The sequence below is a fragment of the Dermacentor albipictus genome, chromosome 9 (genome assembly GCF_038994185.2).
Source record: "Dermacentor albipictus isolate Rhodes 1998 colony chromosome 9, USDA_Dalb.pri_finalv2, whole genome shotgun sequence".
Classification (NCBI taxonomy): domain Eukaryota; kingdom Metazoa; phylum Arthropoda; class Arachnida; order Ixodida; family Ixodidae; genus Dermacentor; species Dermacentor albipictus.
The window spans coordinates 100,750,490-100,770,915 of NC_091829.1; the positions used below are offsets into that span (position 1 = coordinate 100,750,490).

Here is a 20,426-nt window from a genome sequence, read left to right on the forward strand (position 1 = left end):
TTAAAGTAATGCCGTTTGGATTATGCAACGGCCCTGCCACCTTTGAGCGTATAGATGGACTCCTTGCTCAGAGGTTTCAAATGGTCCACATGCCTCTGCTACCTCGACGACGTCATCGTCTTCTCGCCCGCGTTCGATACTCACATCTTCAGCGTCTAACAGCTATACTTGATGTATTTCGAAAGGCGAAGCTGCAGCTTAACTCGTCCAAATGTCATTTCGGTCGCCGCCAAATTACTGCTCTGGGCCACTTTGTTGAAGCTTCCGGAGTACCGCCTGATCCCGACAAAACTCGCCCTGTCCGAGACTTTCCGGTTCTGAAGACAGCCGCAGACGTTCGAAGTTTTGTAGGGCTATGCTCGTGCTTTCGTCGTTTTGTTCAAGATTTTGCGGCAATTGCTAGACCCCTTCACTAATATTTTGAATAAAGGCTACAATTCTCGTTGGGTACTGCAGAAGCCGCCACCTTCTCTCGCGTCGTCACTCTTCTCTCCTCACCACCCATTCTCACCCAATTCGACCCTGATGCCCCTACATAATTGCGTACAGATGCCAGCGGCCAGCGTGGCCAGGATCGCGTTATTGCTTATGCGAGCCGCCTCCTCACACCATTGGAGCGCAACTACTACATTACGGAACGAGAATGCCTTGCTGTAGTCTGGGTGGCTGCGAAGTTCCCTCCTTACCTTTACGGTCACCCCTTTTTCAGTAGTCACTGACCATCATGCTCTCTGCTGGCCCTCATCGCTAAAATATCCTACACGCCGGCTTGGTCTATGGGCTTTGAGGCTACAAGAATTTTCATATTCCTTGGTCTGCAAGTCCGGCCGCCTGCACCAAGACGCTGACAGCTTGTCACGTTACCCTGTTGACGACCCTGACTCCTCAAATACTACCAGTGCTGCTTGCGTATTCTCTGTATCGCAGCTGTTTCATTTTGCCGACGAGCAACGTCGTTACGCCTACATCAGAGCACTCATCAACCGTTTTGAACACTCTCCTGCGGATGCCACTCTACGCCTCTTCGTCTTCCGCGACGGTACTCTGTACCGTCGTAACCTTCATCTGCACGGCTCTGAGTTTCTACTCGTCATACCTAAACACCTCCGCTCAACCGTTCTAAAGAGCTTCACGACGCACCAACGGCAGGACACCTCGGCGTATCTCGAACCTATGACCGTGTACGTCGCCGTTTCTTTTTTCTTGCCGGGCCTTGCCCGTTCCGTACGACGTTACGTCGCTGCTTGTGAACTTTGCCAACGACGCAAGAAGCCTTCCCAGCTCCCCGCTGGTTACCTGCAGCCGCTCGACATCCCTGCCGAGCCCTTCCATCGTGTCGGCTTAGACCTTCTCGGCCCATTTCCGGAATCTACATCAGGAAATAAGTGGGTTGCAGTTGCGGCGGACTACGCGACCCGCTACGCCGTAACCCGTGCTTTTCCGACCAGTTGCGCAACTGATGTTGCGGACTTCCTCCTGCATGATATCATTTTGATTCATGGTGCTCCACGTCAATTGCTAACAGACCGTGGCCGTACATTCGTAGCCAAAGTCATTGACGACATCATGCGGGCCTGCTTAATACAGCATAAATTTACCACCTCCTACCACCCTCAAACGAACGGCCTCACTGAGCGTTTGAACCGCACCCTTAGGCATGCTATCCAAATACGTTTCAGATGACCACCGTGACTGGGACCAGGCTCTACCTTACATTACTTTTGCGTACAACTCTTCCCGTCTCGAAATTGCTGGCTTTTCGCCTTTTTACCTCTTGTATGGCCGTGAACCGACGCTACCACTGGACACCGTGCTTCCGTCCACCACAGCTTCAACTAGCGCTTATGCCCGTGATGCTATCGCCCATGCTGACCATGCTCGCAAACTTGCGCGCGCTCGTCTAGAAGTCTCTCAAGGCAAACAAAAGCAACGCTACGACCTCCGTCACCGTGATGTCCATTTTGTGCCCGGCACCACCTTCGTGTTGCTTTCATCATCGCGCAAAGTTGGCCTTTGTGAAAAACTGCTTTCCTGCTACACAGGCCCATATCGCGTACTCCGCCAAGTGACCGATGTCACCTATGAAATCGATCTATCCATGCCCACTACGTCCTCCGCTGTGACAACCAGTGACATTGTCCACGTCGCCCGACTCAAGCCCTACAACTCTCCACGCGCTTTGGATATTTAACAGCACTGTGATGGCGCTTTTGCCGCCGGGGGTAGTATTGCGATATCATCGAGCGATGCTCAAGGGACGAGCCGCCGCGAGGACGACAACGAAGTGGGTCTTTGCCCTTGGCGCGAGCGAGTGTCGGCCTGGTGGTCTAGCTCCAGTGTAAATAGCTTATAAATAGCCTCTTTCATCTGTGTCTTTCCACACGTGATATGACACGCAACGCACACAAAACCGGAATTCCCAGAACTACTAGCGCCAGCGTATTTCAATGACGCAACCGTTAAATAATTTTTACTGTATTATGTAAGCACAGCATAACGAGAGCCCGAACAGCGCCTCCACCCGAGTTATCGAAGCGTATCAGGTCGGAAACGGATACTCGATCCTTTCACGGGCCTTGGATATCAGCGCACAAAACGATCTATCATGCTGTGGGCTTGCATTTAATAGATGGGGGCGAATGTGAAAACACTCGTCCACGCAGACATAGGTGCACTTTAAGAAAGCCCAGGTGGTCCAAAAAGCCGGAGTCCCCCACTACTGTGAGCCTCATAAACAGATCGGGGTTTTGGCACGTAAAACACCATAATAATTTTGTGTGAAATACACCAGTGGGCCTCTTGGGCTGTGGACTTGTACAAGTGGCAAGCACATGTAGCACGAAACCGGCTTGTGAAGAACCGATGCGTAAGTTATGCGTATACGAACAAGTTTACAAAAATTGAGAGCGAGTTTGCGCAGGCACTTACCGAGGAAACACAAAAGCCAAATAGGTTTCGGGCTTAACATCTCCCAAAGCTCTACTTTCTGTCACAGCGGACTCCGTCGTAGAGAACTCCGGCTTGTGCATTATCGCCTGTGGTTCGTTACCACGCGCTAAAACTATGGTGTGCAAGCTTCACTGCCCTAATTCAATGCAGCACATGGTTTCGGAACTCACTCTTCTTAAGGCTGGTTGTCGATATGGCGGTCATAAATCCTCACCTTTATGGTTATGCACAGGTGGCTCTCCGTGTCGCTGGCGTGGACTGTCGTCGCTTCAGAAAGCGTGTTCCTAGAATTATGTAATATGCTACAAAGGGACAAAATGTACACCTGCATACGCACACGGTGTACGTATTTCGCCTGAAAAAACAATAATACGTTCAACAAGGCATTAAAACTGGCGTAGTAACCAGCGCTATAACGGCGACAAGAGTGATCCACACTGCTCTGCTCGTGTGTCCACATACGACAATCCTGAAGCGCTGTTTTCTTTTTTTTCTCTCTCTCTCTCATTGTGAGCATTTTGTGCGCTGTTTCCGTTATACGCAACGAATAGGCTTGTACAAAAATCGACGCTGTGCTTAGTCTTCAAAGCTACTCGACATGTTTTTGTGGCAAGGGCGTTACTGGAATAATGGTGCACGCGAAAACATCTTGAAGGTTTATACGGAACAATAGCTGACGTTCTTTCTTCAAGCAAAGTCTGTGTTTCTGAAGACAAGGCATCATTAGCCATTGACACGGTTGTCTCCCTAGTCCTAGCTGTTCAATGGCTGTATAGTTGGCGCTATGCATCAAAGCTTCCATTCCAGTTCCGCTGTGCTGCATATGCGATGTAAGTAAGACAGTTTTAGAATAGCGTTTGTCACCTTACGTACGGTACACGTAAGCACCTTTGCGGGACGTTACGGTGCGTGTCCTTTCAAGTCTTTTAGTTTACGTAATCAAAAACGTAAAGAAAAAGTTATAAAACAGGGCTAACAGGGCGCCGTCTGGTGCCTCCTGCCAAACGTATCCAAGCCAAGATGGCCCATAGCAACCATCCTGCTGTTGCTATTTGGACGCGTCTCGTTAGGCGTGCGGGCGCCAGAATCGCCGAACGATCTCAGAAAATGTACGTGCTATGCGCTCATAACTAACCTTTCAGGTGAGTTTAGAGAGAGCGAAAGCTCATTGCAATAGTTACTGGCGATCAACGCGAGAGAGCGTAGCCATCACGAGAATTCACGCTGAAGCGGGAGCCATGGGTGCCGCCATGTTCGACAACGCGATTTCTTCGCGTCTGTAAACATTACGGACGTTAAACTCGCCAAATGACACATGTTATCATAGCGCGCGTAAACCGCAGAAACCCAGTAACGTTCCGAGTATGCGCAGTGAGGACGACGCTATTTCTTTACGTACGTAATGCTTTTACGTTCGGTTGCAAACGCCAAACTAAAACTGTCTAATAGCTGAAGCTACCGTAGCTCGTAGGTAGAAAAAATGCTTTCCAGCAACTGTGCTAAGCCAGTTGCACCGTGCTCCTATATCGGTTAACCCCCTTCTCGTTCAATATATATATATATATATATATATATATATATATATATATATATATATATATATATATATATATATATATATATATATATATATATATATATATATATATCTGGGAAATGTGGGAAGTGTGTGTGCGGCTACAGCAATGCCGTAGCCGCAAAGCTACCAACGCGGGCACAGAAGGATTCAATTGAAGTGAGATGCCTGGAATATACGGTGCTATACGATGTCGTCCAGACGCTACGGAGCTTTAATGCTGCCTTCAGTCTGCGCGCCGTACGTCAGTTGTCCGCTTAACGAAGTTGGGTGGTGCTTATTTTTCAGAAATAGCAGAAATGTGCTGTGCCGCACCTTCAACTTGAACTTATTCAGTTTGTCCGCAACCGCTGTCGTGTCTAGTAGTAGTAGATAGGGTGCCTTGGAGGCGCGCCCAGCGACGCACCTTACTACCGTTTGCTCGCCTTCTCACGTCTCCTTTTCCCTCTCCCGCCCTCTCCACATTCATGCAAGTTGCGAGCGAAGAGTGCCAAGAGTTTCTTGGCTGCGTCCCGTTCTACCTATTCTCCGCCTCCTCTCCCCCTACTCTCTACCATTCTATACACATCCCCTCTTGGCGGTAGCATGTTTGTAGAAAGGTATCCTGCAATGCTTTGGCGGGAGTTCACGAATAATTACAGCTGTCAAGAGAGTATTGCGGCGACGCGCAGGGAGCTCCAGAGGGCCTTGTCGCATTCGACGTGGTGCAAAGGTCGAAATGAGCTTCTCACGTCGCATATCCTCTCTGCCACGTTCACGCCATCTCTATACACACTCTGCACAAGCCCCCCACGCGGTGTGCTAGACATCAGGGGCAGCAGTGAAAAAGTCGCCGGAAGAGGCTAATAAAGCTTGGCTTTAGAATACGAAAGCAAGAACACCGTCACGTTGCGAGTTTTGTGCACCACGTGCGCGGAAATACAGTTTTGGACACTTGCAACTGTTAGCTCCCTTATGCTTGAATAATACGTCGCTGTGTATCCTACTTGAATGATGAGTATCATAGTGAACCCAAACGTGCTCTTCCAAAGCATAAAGGTAGCATTGAAGACGAGCTAGGCGCCGATCTTCTTGAAGTGGTAAGCACCAATGTAAAGGCATCTTTCTTTTTTTTCACTTCTTGCGGTGCTCGCATGTGTACTGGCGGTCGGGCATCTACGTGCTAGACAATACGCTCCTGCACTCCCCCCCCCCCTTCGACCTACCGCGCGCGCAACCTGTATGCTCTGTTAACCACTCAAGTATACCAACGAATCACACAGATAGTCACACGTGTATAGGAGCCCGCTCTGTAATGCATGCAGCGTGTCTTAGTTAAGTAAACAAGCAATGCGTCTGACGATGAGGAGCTGGGAAAGAAGGACGCGTCCACATGTGAGCGCGTGAATACTTTATGCCTTGTCATCGGCAAACGTAATCAGACACATATAGCTATGTACCAACAATAATTCACGAGTGGTTACTGTAGGAGGCCGGTAGCAGGCGGAATCACAGCTTTACGTTCCGAGCCTGGTATAGTATTTGGGACCTTTTTGCTTAAAGAACTTTTTTTATCTACACGATAAAAAAGGGGCCATTCTTTATCAATACTCTGTAGCTAAAGAAAAAAAGGTGACGACATGGGCGTCACCACAGTGACGTGAACTCATTGCAAGACTTCACTGTCACGCAGACACTAATTATTTAATCGGGCACTGCTCTACTTTTGAAACCAAGAGAATGGACGTACAGGCATCACAAAGCCCAAACTACTCGTTTAGCATTGCTTAAACATTTTAACAAGCAGCTTTTATTGGACATACGTGAAGCCAGACTGGCCTGCTCATGGCGATTCAGGGCGTCTGATCAGCCGCTATCCTGACCAGCCGCGAGAATAAACGCAACTGATCCCTCGTCAACTTTTTATAGGAGCCTTGACCGAGACGGCATCATGGGATTGCGCGATCCGCAGCGTTGCAGCGCTTCTATCTCTCCCCACAGAGGATATAGGCCTCCCCCATTATTATTATAAAAGTTTCATTCATTCATTCATTCATTCATTCATTCATTCATTCATTCATTCAGTCAGTCAGTCAGTCACTCACTTTTTCTTCCTTCTACAGAGAAACTGTTAAGGGCTACTTTCCCCAATATCGTGTCCGCGTGTAGAAAAAAAATCCCAACGATAGTGCAATGCCGGGCCGACCCACGGCGGAGGGGAAGCAGGCGTTAAATACTCCCCATACGTGAGCCGATCCCGAAGATAGTTAAATGCCGGCCCGACCCGCGGCGGAGGTGCAGTTCGCCATTGAGGAGCCCACATACACATCTTGGCTGGTTATCTTTCTTCATAGAATGGAAGAGCATTAATTTTCTTTCTTTCCTTCTTTTTCTATCTTTCTTTTTCTTTCTTTCTTTGTGCGTTTTATGGCTCTCTCTCCACAGGAAACGGGAACATGGTTAAGCTACCTGTATATCCACCGCACCCCTTTGCTACTGCTCAACGTCACCGCTCGGGAAATTGACGCGGCGGACGGTAGCTACGAGAACCTGTTGATGTCCGCCCACCGCGACAACCAACCAAGTGATGTCTTCGTGTAAAACATTCAGGCATGAATGAAAACTCAGTTTCATTGTAACATTATGTTCTAACAGACGCATACATTGTAGACGTGTTGACGACCTCCGGTGTATTGTAACGGTTTGAATTGACTGTAGTACTTTGCTGCCATCTTGTTCGCGAGTATGAGTTATCGAGTGTGGTATGTTCATGTTTGCCTATGCGCGCTAACACCATGCTTATTAATTTAGTTAGTAAGCGAACGTTTCCAAGGTTATAACGGCGATGAAACTACTATCCGTACTTCCATTGCTGTCTTCTAATTTGCTATCGAAATCGATGCTTCGCCTTTCGGGGGACCTTTTTATTCAAGAGCTCAAGGGGGGGGGGGGGGGGGGGGGTTCTGTAAAGGAGACTAACGGCTTATTGTTTGTAGTCGCCTTGAGTAGTTACTCTTTCTAAGTGCATTTAGTGAGCTAATTATTTACGATTAATTATTCAAATTTTAGAATATTTGATTTAGGGGATCACTTATATTCGAAAAGTTGCAGATCGTGCTAACAAAAAAGGTCTAATAATGTTCTTTCCATGACATTATGTGCTATGCGTTTTATTTTTCCTCCTTGCTCTGAAGAAAACACCCGAGATATTAAAAAAAACTGTCATTGCAGCGCTTTCCATCCAGTTTCGAAAAAGAAAAGCGGGCCCGCTAATTGAAAGAAAAAGAACGCAATCGCCCAGCTTACGACCCTGCCGTCGCTGTGAAGATTCAATTCCTGCATATGTGATGAATTTGTATGTGTTTACATGCTTGTATATTTCTATGTATACCCACCCTGCTATGGTCTGATTTCAGATCGCAGTATCTATAAATAAATAAATAAATAAATAAATAAATAAACAACAATAAGCCAAAAGCCGCCGCTGAAGGCGTATGCAAACACACTCGTCGGCTTTCGACATGGCCATGCGGACTTCTTTCTATTGAAACGCTATTGAGAGCGCTGCTATGTAGACACGCATGTGCGCGTTGACGTCACTTTTATCATATTTTGCTGACTTTCTTCAGAGCTCGGGGAAGGGGGGGGGGGGGAAACACGTCGAACGTAGAGTTGAAGAAACATGTTTATTAAACGTACAGGCATGTCTGAGCGTGCTCTACTTTTTTGCATACGAGTTGTCACTAAAATGAATCTTTCCTATCTTGCATAAGTATCCTTGAGTAATTAGTCAATTGCACTTCATCAAATGTCTCAACAAATCAAGATGACTGCGAGCAATAAATCATTGATCTCGTTCATCTAACGTGCTCCAGTCTATTTTTCAAGTTTGATTCTCCTTACGCTGATCCCTATCAAACAAATAAAGAGGAAACAGCGGCTAAAAAAAGTAGTATAGTAAGATATCTTTAATGTATCATTAGAAGACGTTAAACTAACAGGTGCGTATAAGTTAACAAAATTACGAACCTTACCGCTCTCATTCGTTTAAGTATGGATATAGTTCCCCTATTTTTTTTCCTTTTGTGTGTAGTTGCATGCGCAGCGGGCTGCTAATTAAATGTTGCATAAAATCGCGGTGTTTATAAATAAGTACGCAAATAAATAAATATTCACGCTGGTGTACCTGTCTTAGAGACGGCGGTGGATAACTATATTGCAGCTATACTTAATGGTAACCTTATGTCTGCATATACCTAGTCGGAAGATAGCCCGCGATATACTTCTGGTGCAAATCATAACGGCATTGAATTGTTTAAACAGATTGCTCTCACTCTCTCATACATCGCACTCTCTTTTGCGTACCTAGGTGCATAATCTCCACGGGACCTGTTTGCCCATGCCGTAAACTTATAAGCATCCGTCCGTGCGGTAATTATCAAGCCAGTTGAGTACAGGCCGCGTTTATAGATCGCCACCTGTCACACCGTGTTCATTTGACGTTAAACACAGATCAGACATTCATTTTCTTTTCGTGCACGAAACAATTGATAGTGAACGGAAACCGACTGCGCGGTGGAGACACCGTTTGTCGTCTTCTTCCCTGAGTCGCAAGAGACGGTTTGTCGCACAATGCAGGCGCTGCTGCTGTCTTCGTCGCAGCTGCTTGGCCAGGCGGCGAAAAGACGAGCCTGTTTCAAGCACGTGACCATCGACTTCCCTAAGATACGTGGCCGAGAAGAAGCAGCGCCCGACGTTTAAAGTTCGAACTATTTCGTCAACGAGCGACGTTCCGCATTGACAACACTGCATCAGTTGTCCGACGGCCATTGAACATTCCAGAAGTCGAAGGACCGCCGTCATCGCGGCGACTTCATTCGCATTACGCCAACTTCCCCAGTGAGCCCAACTGGTCGGCCGTGCAGAACTTGACAGTGCGTGCAGGTACGCCAGTTTTCGCTTAGAAACATGTCCGGGAATTCTGGACATTCTCCTTTCGAACTTCACGGCAAAGCACAAGTGCAACTCACTGGGAAATTTTTTTAATGATGTTTCAAAATATAAATCGAGGATCAGAAAGTTTCAACCGATTACAGCGAGACGGTAGTCCCTTCTAACAACATATTGACACGTGTATTTTTATTTATCGGGCGACCAGGTTTCGCCACCTAACAAATCTTATCGCACAGCGCGGGACGCGCTTGCATGTATCCGAAGTTTCTGGAAAGTTATCGATGCTTCTATCCGCAGTCTGTTATCACCGAACCTTGTGTTATCTGATTTATTCACCTGACGCGAATGATGTAGATCTTTATGAAAGGCACGCGGGTCCCAACGATTAGTCTGGGACATTCGACGACTCTGTATAAAAGCCGACGCGCTTGACCAGGCTTGACCCGCTGATCAGATTTTCGACGATCGCCGACTGTGTTCGCCGCTATCGTTGTGCTTTAAGTGCAGCCTGTTCTGTGGGCACAGGTTCGCCCAATAAAAGCTAGTTTTGTCTTTCACAGTACTGCTGCTGTGTCTTTTAACGTCACTACCACACCCCTTTGCTACTGCTCAATGTCACCGCTCGGGAAATTGACGCGTCGGACGGTAGCTACGAGAACCTGTTGATCTCCGCCCACCGCGACAACCAACCAAGTGATGTCTTGGTGCAAAACATCCAGGCATGAACGAAAACTCAGTTTCATTGTAACATTATGTTCTAACAGACGCATACATTGCAGACGTGTTGACGACCTCCGGTGTATTGTAACGGTTTGGATTGACTGTAGTATTTTGATGCCATCGTGTTCGCGATTATGAGTGATCGAGTGTGGTATGTTCCTGTTTGCCTATGCGCGCTGACACCGTGCTTATTTATTTAGTTAGTAAGCGAACGTTTCCAAGGTTATAACGGCGATGAAACTACTATCCGTGCTTCCATTGCTGTCTTCTAATTTGCTATCGAAATCGATGCTTCACCTTTCGGGGGACCTTTCTATTCAAGAGCTCCGAGTGGGGGGGGGGGGGGGGGCAATAAAGGAGACTAACTGCTTATTGTTTGTAGTCGCCTTGAGTAGTTAAACTCTTTCTAAGTACATTTAGTGAGCTAATTATTAACGATTAATTATTCAAATTTTAGAATATTTGATTTAGGGGATCACTTATATTCGAAAAGTTGCAGATCGTGCTAACAAAAAAGGTCTAATAATGTTCTTTCCATGACATTATGTGCTATGCGTTTTATTTTTCTTCCTTGCTCTGAAGAAAACACCCGAGATATTAAAAAAAACTGTCATTGCAGCGCTTTCCATCCAGTTTCGAAAAAGAAAAGCGGGCCCGCTAATTGAAAGAAAAAGAACGCAATCGCCCAGCTTACGACCCTGCCGTCGCTGTGAAGATTCAATTCCTGCATATGTGATGAATTTGTATGTGTTTACATGCTTGTATATTTCTATGTATACCCACCCTGCTATGGTCTGATTTCAGATCGCAGTATCTATAAATAAATAAATAAATAAATAAATAAATAAACAACAATAAGCCAAAAGCCGCCGCTGAACGTGTATGCAAACACACTCGTCGGCTTTCGACATGGCCATGCGGACTTCTTTCCATTGAAACGCTATTGAGAGCGCTGCTATGCAGACACGCAAGTGCGCGTTGACGTCACTTTTATGGTATTTTGCTCACTTTCTTCAGAGCTCGGGGGGGAAAAAAACACGTCGAATGTAGAGTCGAAGGAACATGTTTATTAAACGCACAGGTATTTCTGTGCGTGCTCTACTTTTTGCATACGAGTTGTCACTAAAATGAATCTTTCCTATCTTGCATAATTATCCTTGAGTAATTAGTCAATTGCACTTTAACCAATGTCTCAACAAATCAAGATGAGTGCGAGCAATATATCATTGATCTCGTTCATCTAACGTGCTCCAGACCATTTTTTCAAGTTTTATTCTTCTTACACTGATTACTATCAAACAAATAACACCGTCTAGAAAATGCCGTATAGTAAAACATTTTAATGTATCATTAAAAGACGTTGAACAGGCGCGGATAAGTAAACAAAATAACGAACCTTACCGCTCTCATTTGTTTAGGTATGCATGTAGTTCCCCTATTTTTGTTCCTTTTCTGTGTAGTTGCATGCGCAGCGGGCTGCTAATTAAATGTTGCATAAACTCGCGGCGTTTATAAATAAACAAGCAAATAAATAAATACTCACGCTGGTGTACCTGTCTTAGAGACGGCAGTGGATAACTATATTGCAGCTATACTTAATGGTAACCTTATGTCTGCATATACCTAGTCGGAAGATAGCCCGCGATATACTTCTGGTGCAAATCATAACGGCATTGAATTGTTTAAACAGATTGCTCTCACTCTAGCTCATACATCGCACTCTCTTTTGCGTACCTAGGTGCATAATCTCCACGGCACCTGTTTGCCCATGCCGTAAACTTATAAGCATCCGTCCGTGCGGTAATTATCAAGCCAGTTGAGTACAGGCCGCGTTTATAGATCGCCACCTGTCACACCGTGTTCATTTGACGTTAAACACAGATCAGACATTCATTTTCTTTTCGTGCACGAAACAATTGATAGTGAACGGAAACCGACTGCGCGGTGGAGACACCGTTTGTCGTCTTCTTCCCTGAGTCGCAAGAGACGGTTTGTCGCACAATGCAGGCGCTGCTGCTGTCTTCGTCGCAGCTGCTTGGCCAGGCGGCGAAAAGACGAGCCTGTTTCAAGCACGTGACCATCGACTTCCCTAAGATACGTGGCCGAGAAGAAGCAGCGCCCGACGTTTAAAGTTCGAACTATTTCGTCAACGAGCGACGTTCCGCATTGACAACACTGCATCAGTTGTCCGACGGCCATTGAACATTCCAGAAGTCGAAGGACCGCCGTCATCGCGGCGACTTCATTCGCATTACGCCAACTTCCCCAGTGAGCCCAACTGGTCGGCCGTGCAGAACTTGACAGTGCGTGCAGGTACGCCAGTTTTCGCTTAGAAACATGTCCGGGAATTCTGGACATTCTCCTTTCGAACTTCACGGCAAAGCACAAGTGCAACTCACTGGGAAATTTTTTTAATGATGTTTCAAAATATAAATCGAGGATCAGAAAGTTTCAACCGATTACAGCGAGACGGTAGTCCCTTCTAACAACATATTGACACGTGTATTTTTATTTATCGGGCGACCAGGTTTCGCCACCTAACAAATCTTATCGCACAGCGCGGGACGCGCTTGCATGTATCCGAAGTTTCTGGAAAGTTATCGATGCTTCTATCCGCAGTCTGTTATCACCGAACCTTGTGTTATCTGATTTATTCACCTGACGCGAATGATGTAGATCTTTATGAAAGGCACGCGGGTCCCAACGATTAGTCTGGGACATTCGACGACTCTGTATAAAAGCCGACGCGCTTGACCAGGCTTGACCCGCTGATCAGATTTTCGACGATCGCCGACTGTGTTCGCCGCTATCGTTGTGCTTTAAGTGCAGCCTGTTCTGTGGGCACAGGTTCGCCCAATAAAAGCTAGTTTTGTCTTTCACAGTACTGCTGCTGTGTCTTTTAACGTCACTACCACACCCCTTTGCTACTGCTCAATGTCACCGCTCGGGAAATTGACGCGGCGGACGGTAGCTACGAGAACCTGTTGATGTCCGCCCACCGCGACAACCAACCAAGTGATGTCTTCGTGTAAAACATTCAGGCATGAATGAAAACTCAGTTTCATTGTAACATTATGTTCTAACAGACGCATACATTGTAGACGTGTTGACGACCTCCGGTGTATTGTAACGGTTTGAATTGACTGTAGTACTTTGCTGCCATCTTGTTCGCGAGTATGAGTTATCGAGTGTGGTATGTTCATGTTTGCCTATGCGCGCTAACACCATGCTTATTAATTTAGTTAGTAAGCGAACGTTTCCAAGGTTATAACGGCGATGAAACTACTATCCGTACTTCCATTGCTGTCTTCTAATTTGCTATCGAAATCGATGCTTCGCCTTTCGGGGGACCTTTTTATTCAAGAGCTCAAGGGGGGGGGGGGGGGGGGGGTCTGTAAAGGAGACTAACGGCTTATTGTTTGTAGTCGCCTTGAGTAGTTACTCTTTCTAAGTGCATTTAGTGAGCTAATTATTTACGATTAATTATTCAAATTTTAGAATATTTGATTTAGGGGATCACTTATATTCGAAAAGTTGCAGATCGTGCTAACAAAAAAGGTCTAATAATGTTCTTTCCATGACATTATGTGCTATGCGTTTTATTTTTCCTCCTTGCTCTGAAGAAAACACCCGAGATATTAAAAAAAACTGTCATTGCAGCGCTTTCCATCCAGTTTCGAGAAAGAAAAGCGGGCCCGCTAATTGAAAGAGCAAGAACGCAATCGCCCAGCTTACGACCCTGCCGTCGGTGTGAAGATTCAATTCCTGCATATGTGATGAATTTGTATGTGTTTACATGCTTGTATATTTCTATGTATACCCACCCTGCTATGGTCTGATTTCAGATCGCAGTATCTATAAATAAATAAATAAATAAATAAACAACAATAAGCCAAAAGCCGCCGCTGAACGTGTATGCAAACACACTCGTCGGCTTTCGACATGGCCATGCGGACTTCTTTCCATTGAAACGCTATTGAGAGCGCTGCTATGCAGACACGCAAGTGCGCGTTGACGTCACTTTTATGGTATTTTGCTCACTTTCTTCAGAGCTCGGGGGGGAAAAAAACACGTCGAATGTAGAGTCGAAGGAACATGTTTATTAAACGCACAGGTATTTCTGTGCGTGCTCTACTTTTTGCATACGAGTTGTCACTAAAATAAATCTTTCCTATCTTGCATAATTATCCTTGAGTAATTAGTCAATTGCACTTTAACCAATGTCTCAACAAATCAAGATGAGTGCGAGCAATATATCATTGATCTCGTTCATCTAACGTGCTCCAGACCATTTTTTCAAGTTTTATTCTTCTTACACTGATTACTATCAAACAAATAACACCGTCTAGAAAATGCCGTATAGTAAAACATTTTAATGTATCATTAAAAGACGTTGAACAGGCGCGGATAAGTAAACAAAATAACGAACCTTACCGCTCTCATTTGTTTAGGTATGCATGTAGTTCCCCTATTTTTGTTCCTTTTCTGTGTAGTTGCATGCGCAGCGGGCTGCTAATTAAATGTTGCATAAACTCGCGGCGTTTATAAATAAACAAGCAAATAAATAAATACTCACGCTGGTGTACCTGTCTTAGAGACGGCAGTGGATAACTATATTGCAGCTATACTTAATGGTAACCTTATGTCTGCATATACCTAGTCGGAAGATAGCCCGCGATATACTTCTGGTGCAAATCATAACGGCATTGAATTGTTTAAACAGATTGCTCTCACTCTAGCTCATACATCGCACTCTCTTTTGCGTACCTAGGTGCATAATCTCCACGGCACCTGTTTGCCCATGCGGTAAACTTATAAGCATCCGTCCGTGCGGTAATTATCAATCCAGTTGAGTACAGGCCGCGGTTATAGATCGCCACCTGTCGCACCGTGTTCATTTGACGTTAAACACAGATCAGACATTCATTTTCTTTTCGTGCGCTAAACAGTTGATAGTGAACTCAAACCGATTGCGCGGTGGAGACACCGTTTGTCGTCTTCTTCCCTGAGTCGCAAGAAACGGTTTGTCGCACAATGCAGGCGCTGCTGCTGTCTTCGTCGCAGCTGCTTGGCCAGACGGCGAAAGGTCGAGCCTGTTTCAAGCACGTGACCATCGACTTCCCTAAGATACGTGGCCGAGAAGAAGCAGCGCCCGACGTTTAAAGTTCGAACTATTTCTTCAACGAGCGACGTTCCGCATTGACAACACTGCATCAGTTGTCCGACGGCCATTGAACATTCGAGAAGTCGAAGGACCGCCGCCATCGAGGCGACTTCATTCGCATTACGCCAACTTCCCCAGTGAGCCCAACTGGTCGGCCGTGCAGAACTTGACAGTGCGTGCAGGTACGCCAGTTTTCGCTTAGAAACATGTCCGGGAATTCTGGACATTCTCCTTTCGAACTTCACGGCAAAGCACAAGTGCAACTCACTGGGAAATTTTTTTTAATGATGTTTCAAAATATAAATCGAGGATCAGAAAGTTTCAACCGATTACAACGAGACGGTAGTCCCTTCTAACAACATATGCACTTATGGCACTTATAGTCGGAACATTGGTGGTGCGTCCAGGCGGTGTTTTCGTCACGGATGGCCGGTGAAATCACGCGAAAGTATCAGATCGTGTTGCACCCTCCTGGCAGAGGGTGCATTGATTTGAAGAAGCGCAAAATTTAAACCTTAAATCGAGTTATTATAGCTCTAGAGTTCTGTTTTGTACAGTCTGTTTACACACTTTGGTTTCTGAGAGGCAGCGCTGATGGTAGGGAGAGATTATGCGTGTGCACGTCTTGAAGGTGCCTGTGTGTGGTTGTATATGCGCGTGTGTGCACTTGTATGTGTGCGACGTGCCTGTGCCTCCGTAATGGCGTTTGCATGCGCGCAAGTGCGTGAAAATGCGTGTATGCGTCTGTGGGCATTCGATGCGTGTGTGCGTGCGCGTGTGCGAATGTTGTGTTCGTGTTTCAGCATGCGTGCGTGCACATAAATGTGTGCCTGATTGTGTGCGCATGGATATCTCCGGATGCGTACAGTGTGTGTGCGCGCGTGCGAGGGAGAGACAGAATTCGTGTGTGTGTGTGTGTGTGTGTGTGTGTGTGTGTGTGCGTGTGTGCGTGTGTGCGTGTGTGTGCGTGTGTGCGTGTGTGTGTGTGTGTGTGTGTGTGTGTGTGTGTGTGTGTGTGTGTGTGTGTGTGTGTGTGTGTGTGAGGGGGAGAGAGGGCGTTGTGTATGTGGTGTTCGTGGGTGGGAGCGAAGATTTTCCTGCTCCCGCCTACTGTACGAAACAAACGCAATGTTGAACTCATTTAACCTATATTTAAATACACGAGACAAGAGCGAATGGCACTGCATTTTCTGCATTATCTCTTCCTGAAAGCGAAACTGACAAAAGAAAGGAAGCGCCTGTGACGTTAGTATTGCCACCCTTGATCGGCGTGGCCCCGTGAGAGGCTGTAAAGTGGTTCACCTTGGTTTTCTTGCTTCCGTCGGCGGCAGCGCAATGTCTTCACGGCAATGACACGCTAAGTCGCCCCATTATTGAACCGTGTATCGTTTCTCTGACCAAGCAAGCTTCCGGTAGCGTGCGTTCACTGCTGCGTTGACATTTCAACTTTAAACAGCTTCCCTTCGGAAAAACAATGTGAATAAAAATAGAGAAATGTCTGACCACAAGCAACATGCTCGCCATTGATGACAATATCGCAAAGGGCTGGGAGCGGTCAGGTCATTACCGACGATCTTTTTCCGCTTCCGTTACGCTTTCAGAGAGTGCTTAATAGCAAAATATTTGTTCTTAGCTCTTACTGGAGCATGTTTAGTAAACATATATTCGCTCAGCTACGCAATCTTGAAGACAGGTTCCAAACTACTCATTTTCTTTAGCCACCCAAGATCAACTATTTAAAACCTCGCTAATTGCCCATGCAACTGTTCAACTTGCTGCGTATTCGGAGGTTACCATCTCAACACTCAAATGATAGCAACAATGTGAGAAAGATTTACATTGGTCTATTTCCTAAAATTTGGTGCCGTTAAGAAATACCGCCGGTATATTGAAGGTGCAGTGCGCTTCTAATAAAGCAGGTGGATATGCTTTGGACAGGTTTTCTTCAAACAATTCATGTTCATGAAAGCCGCCGTTGTTGCTTATTGGCTATGGTGCTGCGCTGCTGAGCATTAGGTCGGAGGATCGCATCCCGGCTACGGCGGCCGTATTTTCGATCGGGGAAAAATGCGAAAGCACTCCTGTATTTATATTTAGGTGCACGGTAAAGAACCTCAGTTGGTCACGATTTCCGGAGTCCTCCGCTACGGGATGGCCATAATGAGACCGTGACTTTGTCACGTAAAACTCCATATTTGTTAAAGTTCATCAACTTAGAACGCATGTTCCCAAATGTGCACTTCTTTTTCAATGGACTCCTAACATTCTACAAGAAACACCTCAGCGCTACGGTACATCACACAAGGTGCGCGGGAACACTGTCTGCGCTTCCAATTATATACTCGAGCGTTGGTGGAATCAGGCCTGATTTCGTAGCGTTATTAGCAATGAAAGGAACACATACATAGTGGCCCTGGGCCACTGGGTCGGCGTAAGAAGGCAGGCTGGGCTGGGCTGGGCTGGCTTGAAATAGCAGAAGTATAGGCGAATGCTATTCGCCTATAGAAGAGCGGCCTGGGGGAAAGAACTGGATAATTGTTTTCTTTTTCAATAATTCCTAACAGACGGGGTAGTACTGACCCGATTAGATTTGGGTTGGAAAGGAAAATATGGAAATTTTAGGGTGAGTGCTTTGCGCCAAACGGATTGATTGTCTAAGGTTAATTACAATAAATTATTCGGTTTTACGAGCAAAAACCGCAATATGGTTATGAGGCATGTCGTAGTGGGAGCTCCCAATTAATTCTGACCACCTGGGGGTTCTTTCAACTTTCATACAATGCACAGTACATGAGCGTTTTTGCATTTCGCCCCCATCGAAACGCGGCCGCCCCGACCAGAATTCAATCCCACGCTCTCGGGCTTAACACCGCAACACCAAAATCACTGCGTAGGGGCGGCTAGAACTGGAAGGTGTGAAAACCGGCCTCTTCAAGCTTGTTGGGATTCACGATCCCTTCGCGGTGGCACTGTCATCGGGCATGCGAAGCGACTGGAAAACAGGGAATTAGGGTTTGATTAACCTACGTGCGTTATAGACAAATGGCGTAAAAGGAGGTCCCCGGACTGATGTATGCGAACGACATTCTGGTACTCGCGGATAATTCAAGAGATTCACGTACACTTGTGAATATTTGTGGCAATGCAGCGACAAATATAGGTGTTAAGTATAGCACACAGAAATCCGGAGTTATGATCTTGAATGAAAAAAAAAGTAATTACGTGCTGTCAACTCAACAGCGAGTCATACCCGTAGTCAAACAATGTAAATACTTGTGCGTATATATAAACAAAGAAAATACTTTCTCAAGCACCCACCAAGATACTCAGAAATTAAGGAGAAGCGGAATGCAGCAGTAACAAAATATGGAGCACATTGGGTCCACAATAAATATTTGGGGGTGCGTGTAATCTGGAAAGTATTAATGATGGCAGCGCTAACGATCGTAAATGCCATTCTATGCATGAAATCAGATATCTTGTCGGGGTTAGAAGATAACCAAAGATCAGTAGGCCGGTTGGGTTTGGGAGCCCACGGTAAAACCACAAACGAGGCAGGGCGGGGTGACATGGTGACTTCCTCGTAGGGCTCCACTCTACAAGCAAGTCACCCCATTATATCGCGCCACTCTGGGTGCGCGCTTGATGAACCATCGCTGCTCTTGCGAGTCTAAGGTGGTCAGCACAGTTTACCCAGTAGCAAACACCAGTCTACAGGTCTGGAATCGCGCATCTAGATGCAACAGTGGCATCAATTAATGGATTTAAAAATATAGGTGTATACCATCACCGCTTTACTAACATGAACATTTATTTGTTCCTGCAATGGTCTTTGTCGTCACGATCATGACTTCATCTCAGACGTAATCACGCTGACCTGTTTCCATTTACTTGGTATCTGCACTTGCCCCAAACTAGACAATTTCAGTTTTTTCAATTTCCGCGTAATTTCTCGTTGCTGCCTGCCATGGCCCACACTCGACAATGCATAGAGTACAAAGTCTGTCTCACAATGACACTTGTTTTGTTGATCTTAATATTTTTCTATAGTCGATGTCACTGATTTGTATCGAGCTTTCCCCCATTATTATGCCTTATTGACTTTCCCAACTTCTACAAGTATTTCTCCGTCCTTTTCTTGTGAATTTACCTTGCGTTCTATCGAACGGCGGTCATTTCTTATAGTTGCCCTCTTTTAACAAATGTGTCTTCTATTGTGCTGTAACGCGACAATTTTTCCTTGTAAATTAGTTTGTCTTCTGTTGTTTCTTAGTTTTTACTTAGTCTCGCCCATTTCAGCACCAACAGATAACCAGTGGGAAGCCCAGAAGGCAAGCCCAAGACCTCAGGAACAGCTAGGGCTAGTGCACAGGGCTAGGCTGTCAGCACGTGGCCACGGCTACCTGAAATCGGATGGCCACCCACTTTCGGTCATTAGTAGCTCGGTCTCCGCAATAAAGTTTATTCATTCACTCACTCTTGTAGTTGTCTCATTTTTGTCATTGCTATACCCGTGTACCGGAATTGAGACCTTAGGATTGCTCCTGGGCAAGGTAAATGAACAATTGATTCATTGATAGAAACGATTGATCGATTATAAGAGGCTAATTTTCTAGCCGTACACATTTTCTGGGTTATAACTACTGCTATGTTGTAGAAGAAAGATGCACAATAAGATTCCGATTCTCATAAGCATCCAATTTATCGTCCATCCCAGATTGCGTGTGCGTGCCCTGGTAAATGCTCATGACGACGATCGTTTTTAAGCTTTCTCGGTAGTTTCCCTCAGTAGACCTTCAACTAAACCAAATTATCCGTGTTATGCTATCTCTCGGCGCCTCGGCCCTAGTCTTTGGTCGCAAGAATGCTTGTTGTGCTAAGTTCAGTTTTCTACCCGAAACAGCTGTTACAATTTCAATATCAGGAGTCTTGTTTTTGTCTAATTGCTGTTCATTTCACATGGCCAGTTCCATAGCTGGGCGATAACATGGACTGCACGAGTGAACGTTCGGTCCTCACTGTACATCAAAGGAGATCTACGGTCCACGTTAAGCTAGACTCTGGCAGAGAGGTTCAAATTCTATC

The 20,426-nt window shown here is 45.9% G+C and overlaps 1 long non-coding RNA gene across 2 annotated transcripts in view; it reads left to right on the plus strand.

Annotated features, from left to right (window-relative positions):
- Positions 1-19,817, plus strand: part of LOC139049561 (uncharacterized) — a 34,156-nt gene extending 14,339 nt beyond the window's left edge. The window contains exons 3-7 of one of the 2 annotated variants that reach the window (XR_011508402.1): positions 6,950-7,114; positions 9,143-9,448; positions 12,185-12,490; positions 15,218-15,523; positions 19,641-19,817. This is a non-coding gene — a long non-coding RNA (uncharacterized lncRNA). The remainder of the gene's footprint in view (positions 1-6,949; positions 7,115-9,142; positions 9,449-12,184; positions 12,491-15,217; positions 15,524-19,640) is intronic. The other variant, XR_011508401.1, reaches the window with a different exon arrangement.
- Positions 19,818-20,426: the final 609 nt, after the last annotated feature.